Source organism: Rhododendron vialii, chromosome 1a (assembly GCF_030253575.1).
Source record: "Rhododendron vialii isolate Sample 1 chromosome 1a, ASM3025357v1".
NCBI classification, from domain to species: domain Eukaryota; kingdom Viridiplantae; phylum Streptophyta; class Magnoliopsida; order Ericales; family Ericaceae; genus Rhododendron; species Rhododendron vialii.
Window position 1 is genome coordinate 5,962,107 of NC_080557.1, and position 7,245 is coordinate 5,969,351.

Below are 7,245 nucleotides of genomic sequence, written 5' to 3' on the forward strand. Positions count from 1 at the left end.
CTATCAGGAATAAATACACTTTTAGAACAAATTTTTCTCCTATACATAAGTTCAAACACACACTTCTCGATTTTCTCTCGACAAGTTTCATCTTTCAAAATCGTAGCATAACAGCTTGATTATAATATGTCGAAGCAACAATTATGTGCTAGTAATTTGTAATTCCTAGTGACTGGGCAAATACAATATTGGCCTAAAGTTGATACAGTACCAATGAAGACTTCTTCTACATTCTTGGCGAGGTGACCAAAATTAATGTTTCATTTTTTCTCAGTAAACCAATAAGCTCAATTTGGTGTTCATTGCACCCCTAAATATGTAATTCCATTGCCGTAAAAAATGTAGTAGAATCATGAACAGTGTTTGCATCATTTTAATTTTTACAATCTCTGTTCGTACATATATGCAGATATCATGTGGTACATGTGCAGTGGGTCGATGATGTAGCGAAATCAGTTGAACTAACATGCCAAAGGGGAAGTTAACAAACCTGGGCCATTAGCTGCTTGGGTCAAACGACGAATCTATTGTCTAGCCAGACTTCAGGAATGTGTGCAATGGAGCGCCAATATTGGCCTTTACCCTTTTCGCATTGTCGTTTCAGTATCGGACATTCTTTGATCCACAAATACAAAAGCGAGGGAGGCAGCCCTTGCTCCGGAAACGATGCGAGCTTGGGGCAGCGACCGATGTACAATTTCGAAAGCGAGGGAGGCAGTCTTAGCTCTGAAATGGACGTGAGCTTGGGGCAGTTTCTGATTTCAAGTCGTTCAAGAGAGACTAGAATTTCCAAGTCCTTGAAAGATAGCTTCTCCAGATTTGGGAAGCTCTGGATGTCCAGAACGACCAGAGAGGAGGGAAACGACAACATCCCATCTTCTGGAAAGCTCACCCCATCACAATTCTCAAGGGAGAGTTCTCTGAGAGAGTACAATCGGTGCAAGCCACACAGCTTACCGATGTCGACATCGTAGATGGTAAGTTCAGTGAGGTTGGTAAAGTTGGAGGAACTTCCTTCATCCAGAATGTGGGAGAGGAGTCCTGTACCCGCAGGAAAACCACCTACGGACAGCTCTTCAACAGAAGCGAGGCGGTTGTTGTTGTACGCGTGGTTTGGAAGGGGCTCGAGTTTCTCGCAGTTAAATATATCAAAATACCTGAAATTGGTTGTGGGAAACCATCCTTCCGGAAGGGACTCCAGATTACCACACCCATATATCACCAGTCGACTGAGATTCTTGAGACCATTATTATTTTGCATGACATCTGGTAGGGTTTTGAGGCGCTCACAATATAAGATCTGAACAGATTCAAGAGACGGACAATTGATCTTAATCCCCTCGTCTGCTATTAGCGACTTTAGCTCTGCACAACTATGAACCTCCAGTTTTTTGAGAGCGGGCAGGAGCCCACTTCCGGAACTTAAGTACGGCAGGGATGGACAGGAATCAATATACAGCTTCTCAAGATTATTCAGCAACGTCAAATCAGGTAGGGACGCCAGCTCATCACAGTCAATAATCTGCAGCTTTTTCAGCGTAGACGGCAAGACAGGGAAAGAGATGAGGCGTGGACACTGGGAGATGGAAAGCTCTTGAAGAGATTTGAGGTTATCTCCTTCTTCTCCTTCTGCAAACAAGGAAATAAGTTGGGAGCAACCTTGAATAGTGAGACGTCGGAGGGCAGGGAGACGGTTTTGTAGTCTCACCTCATCCTCCCACAATGCTGTGAGTTCTTCGAAACCGTGGAGAGATAATTCTTGGATTCCCGTCAGCCCTTGAAAAATCCAACTGGGTAGGCATGTGTGACCCCAAATATTTTCCATTTTGAGGGAAGTTAGCGAGCTCAAGAGGCTATGGCTTGAGTTTTTGAGTACTACTTGATCACCAACTTCTGAACTACCCAAGGATTCGGCAATCAAAACATCTTTTAGACGCAAGGACACGAGTGAGTCAAAGTGAAGCGTATTCCACACATCATTCAGCTTTGAAGGGCTTGGGATCCATGCAACCACCAACACCGGGCACTCCTCCACATCCAATTTTCTTAGCCGAGGAAGATTTCTTGGCAACTCGTGTGAAAGCTTGGGACATCTTTCAATGGAGAGCTCTGATAGGCGAGCAAATGCTTGAGCTCCCTCCTCGACTCCAAAAGGAGTCCACTCATTCCATTCGGGCATGTCTTTGAAGGTTAAAATCTCCAAAGCTGGGAAAGGATTTGAGCGACCCAAGCCATAAAACTCAAGTCCAACATTACCTACTGCCTTCATTCCTTGAATGTAGAGCTTTGCAAGCGAGGGTAACTGCCCCAAAGGTGGCAAGGAAGTGCATTTTTCACAATTTTGGAACTTCAAGCAGACAATGTTGGAGAACAAAGAATTCCCAATCCAATTTGGGAATGTGAAGCCACCGTAACCATTAATGGAAAGCTCTTTTAAGTTCTTGTGAGGCTCTAGCATATCAAGCACTTGTGATTCAACATTTTCATTGTGAGAATTATCCGAGATGTTACTCCACTCCATCCTTAGCACATTTAAACCTTGTTTATCCTTCAAGTTGGCCCTCCTTGCATCTGGAGCATTTGTCACAGTCTCCAACCCTGATATGCTAAGTGTCCCTCTAAGATGAATCAAGCTGCCCAGCTCAGTTATCATGGACCCGTTGCCATTGCCAACAATGAAATTTGATAAAGTTTGGAGACTTTTCAATTTTCCAATTTTTGGTGGCATTTCTTGTAAGGAATCTGCACCAGTAACATCGAGATGACGCAAACTAATCAAGTCACTAGTGTTTGCAGGCAAATTCTTAAGATTTTTACAATCTCTCAAAATTAGCGTTTGTAGGTTGTAGAGAGTGCCTATTAATTCTGGTAACATTAAAACCAAGGCACATGAAAGGTCAAGGTACCTCACATGCTTCAAATCCCCAATCGAATTGGAAAGTTCACCTATTAGATATCTTCGCAAACTAAGCACACGTAAACGTTTGAGACCCGGTAACAGACGAAGGGGAACATTGCTAGTCAAGTAGGACTTTTCTTGATATCTAGACCCACATGGTAAAAAAGTTCGCAAATTTTTGGCTTTGTGAAAGGCCTCAAACTTCTTTATGCCATCACGATACCCACATGAGTAGGATGAATGTCGAGCCTTGCTGATACTTTCATCTCGTTCACTCTCTTTCAGCTTTTCAATTTCCTCCAGCCTAAAACAAGTTTTTCTTGCAAAAAACTGAGCCAAATCATTGATGAGGTCATGCATAACAAATAGTTCACCACTACTTGATCGTTGAAAAAATGACCTTGATAACAATTCATGGAAGTACTCACAACCAAGATCTTCCATTTGCCTTTCCCCTGTTTGCTTCGGAACTAAGCCTTCTGCCATCCACAAGAAAACTATTTCCTCCTCCTCAAATTCGTAATCCTTGGGCAAAATGGAACAATATGCAAAACACTTCTTCAAATGCGAAGGGAGGTGATAGTAACTTAATCTCAAAGCTGGAAGAATGTGACTTTCCTCTTCTGATAACTCCCATATTTTACTTTTTAATACTCCTTTCCATTCATCATCGGTCAACTTGCACCGTAGAAGGCCACCAAGTGTCCTAGCTGCCAAAGGCAAACCTTTACATTTTTTCATAATTTCCTTACCAATTGAAACCAAATTTTGATTTGCATCCATACTTCTACCCTCAAATGCATGTTGTGCAAACACTAACCAACACTCATCCTCGGATAGTTCCTTTAGGGAGTGATATTTATTGGGTCCAGCCATTGTAAATGCAACATCACTATTGCGTGTTGTTACAATGACTTTACTTCCCGGGGCCCATCATTGAAAGGACTCTTTAAACTACTCCAGTCACCATGGTTTTTGTTCCACACATCATCAAGAACAATCAAGAACTTTTTCCCGGCCAAAGCCTTTTGTAGCTCAACTTGCACTTGAGCCAAGGCTTTAAACTCGCAGGTCTTGGAAGTGACAAACTCAAGAATCGCTTTTGTCACTCCAACAATGTCAAACACTTCTGATACACAGACCCATGCTTTCATCTCAAAATGCTTGTCTACCATCTCATCTTTATAGACCATCTGAGCAAGGGTGGTCTTGCCGACCCCACCCATACCCACAATCGGGACTACACCAACTTTGTTATCACCAGACTGTTCACTCATGAGCAACTCTATTATCGCATTTTTATCATTATCCCTACCATACAAACAAGGCTCAATTATCAAAGGCGAAGTGGGTTGTCTTTGTGAAGCTTGACCACACCACCCTGCAGCAATGTTTTTCAAGCCAAGCCCCATTCTCCGATTAAAAAGGTCTTGCAACCTTGTAGTGATCTCGTTCATCTCGGACCTCATTCTAAAATCAGACACTAGCATGCTTGGATTAAAACTTGTGCAGCAATTAGGTATGAGTGCACGTACCGTGCTAGTGCTAGCTCGATGCTCTTCCTTCACCTTCCGTCGCAAAGCTTCGGTAGCGAACTCATCCAGTAAGTCATCCATATCATAACTCAAGTCTTCAAGATCAGAGAGCCACAAATTAACACCCAGATCCGTGATTTGTTTCTCCTCAGCATCCGCAACCACCGCCTGAACTTGTGCCAACATGCTGCTCCATTTCGTCAGCTGAGTACCAATCCGCTCCGTACGTGCAAAGTTCCACAGATCGCCGGATGCTAACCTATCAACTAGCACGTTAACGAAAGCACCAAGGAATATTTCGGCCATTTTTTTTGCTCTGTGGAAAATGAAGTTGTGTTGCACAGAGAAAACCAAAGGGTGATACGCGTGAATGCTGATTGATATTCACCAAAGTTTTGCTAGTTGGAAACTGGAGGCTGATGAGTGTGGGCCCCCCAAGAGGAATCTGCTTTTTTTCTTCATCATTGACTCATTGTTCATTTACTGTACTTGAATTATCAAGATCAACTAATCTAATTGACATCATACATGTACTGATGTACACATTTAAAGCCCATTTAGATTGTGAGGAAGTGTGTAATAAGAAATGGGAATACGAAAATCAATCAAGAAATATCATTTTTGTAATTTTCTCTCTTCATTTGTAACTTCACACGCTAAAAATAAAAATTGGAGTGATTAATTTAGAAAGTGCAAAAATCACTATTACTTGGCAAAACTCTACATGAATATAATGGAGGGCCCTTCTCCTTGAAAATTTTCTCATGGGAGAGAGAAAGTCAATAATGGAGTCTCCAATGTTAATTGAGAAGAATAATCTGAATGTACCCCTACACAAGGAAGGACTTTCGGGCGGATGAGTTTGTACGGTCGTTTTTCTACAGTTTTCTAGAATTATATGTAGGAGTAGAAGTTAATTTTTTCGCCACCGGCCAATAGGTTTTGTTTTAAAGTTCAGACACTTGTCACTTGACCAACTAATTTTTATTTTGAAAAACATCAATAATCATCGTGCATCAATAAAAACTTTGACACGAAGCTCAATTTCTTCAATTTCCTCATCCAGTTATAGGGGTAAATTAGCCCCAAAGTATCAACGAAGTGCCATTTTGGTCTCCAGTATAAAAATTGTTGATCGGGGCATTGGGAAGAAAATTGGCACTGCTAATACTTTGAGGAACATCGATAAAATGACACTTCAATAAGCCCTACCATTGTTGTAAATAAATTATCTATTGTAGACATTGTTAACTTTGGTTTCTGAAAACCACTTTCTCTCTCTTAGCACAGTCCTCAATAAGAATTTTTTCCAATTATTACTGTCACTTATCTATCTATATCTCTTCACTTATTATTCCAAAGAAGTAAAATGAAATTAATGTAATCAATTTTAGGGTCACTAAGGAAGTTCAAGTTGACTAAGTGCAATAAAAGTAAAAGAAAACAATTTGATTTTGACACTCCACTTTTAGCCATTGGTACTCTACTTTTTTTTTCGTATTTGAAATTATAACAATATCCTTCTATATGTGAGAAAGTGGATGAGTACTAACAAAATAAAGGGTAGCTTGGTAATTTCATTGCATATGTGGTGCGATGACCGTCCGTCCACCGCACGTCTATTGGAGTCCACTTTGGACCCCACAAAAATACAGAAAAATATTCATAAATTTTAAAATAATATTTTATGGGGCCCTGTAAAAAATTAGTTTCAATGGATATCGGTAGATATGTTTTTTGAATTTATAGAGGCAAAAACTGCGAAATTGAGCAGTTTCACTCCTATAAATTCAAAAAACATACCTACCGATGTCCGTTGGAGCTGATTTTTTATAAGGCCCCATGAAATATTATTTTGAAATTTATGAATATTTTTCTGTATTTTTATAGAGCCCGAAATAGCCCAATAAACATGCAGTGAATCGGTCACCACATCCCATGCGGTGTACCTACTTTCTGATTGCGAAAATAACTTTTGAGAAAGGAAATTGATTCATCCTTTTTTCCTAGAAAAATACTAGGGGTGTCAAATGAGCGGGTTTGGATCAAAATGGGTAAGTAGCAAGTGGGTTGGGTCTTTAATGGGTCATTGACCCATTTAGACCCATTAATTATGAGTCTAATTACCCATACCCAACCCAACCCATTTATTTAAAAGCAAACCCGACCCGCCCATTAACCCAATTACATACTATATACTAAAATGACTAAAATACATATGTACACTAAAATGACCATATTACCCCTGTAAATTTAAAAGACTAAAATACCATGTACACTAAAGTTACCATACTATCCCTCTACTACAAAATGACCAAATTACCCCTGTACACTTAATTACCATATTTGTCACTCTTAATTACCGAATCGCAACGTATTTAAGTGGCTTATAATTTTTTTTTGTCTTTATTCAAATATTTTTCGCATTTGTTAGTTTTTTGTCAAATTTTTGAGAATTATTGCTTTGTCATGACGAGAAGAATCTAAAAAGTAAAAAATTACGATCGAAATTCATATTTTTTTGAATAAAGATGAAAAAATTGGCTTATTTTTGTCTTCATTCAATTTTTTTTTACTTTTTAGGTTTCGATCATAATTTTTTACTTTTTAGATTCCTCCTGTCGTGTCGAAGCAATAATCCACAAAAAATTAATGAAAAAGAAACAAATGCGAAAAAAATTGAATAAGGATAAAAAAAACAAACCACAAACAAAGCCAACTTTCCATTCATGATAAGTTGAATTTTCTATTCGATCAGAATCAAAACTAGCCCGTTGCAAGAAAAATTGAATTTTTTTTGTCTTTGTTCAA

At 39.5% G+C, this 7,245-nt stretch overlaps 1 pseudogene; it reads right to left on the reverse strand.

Moving 5' to 3' along the window:
* The window catches only part of LOC131299616 (putative disease resistance protein RGA3), a 32,644-nt pseudogene extending 27,818 nt beyond the window's left edge, over positions 1–4,826 (reverse strand).
* Between the last annotated feature and the right edge of the window lie 2,419 nt (positions 4,827–7,245).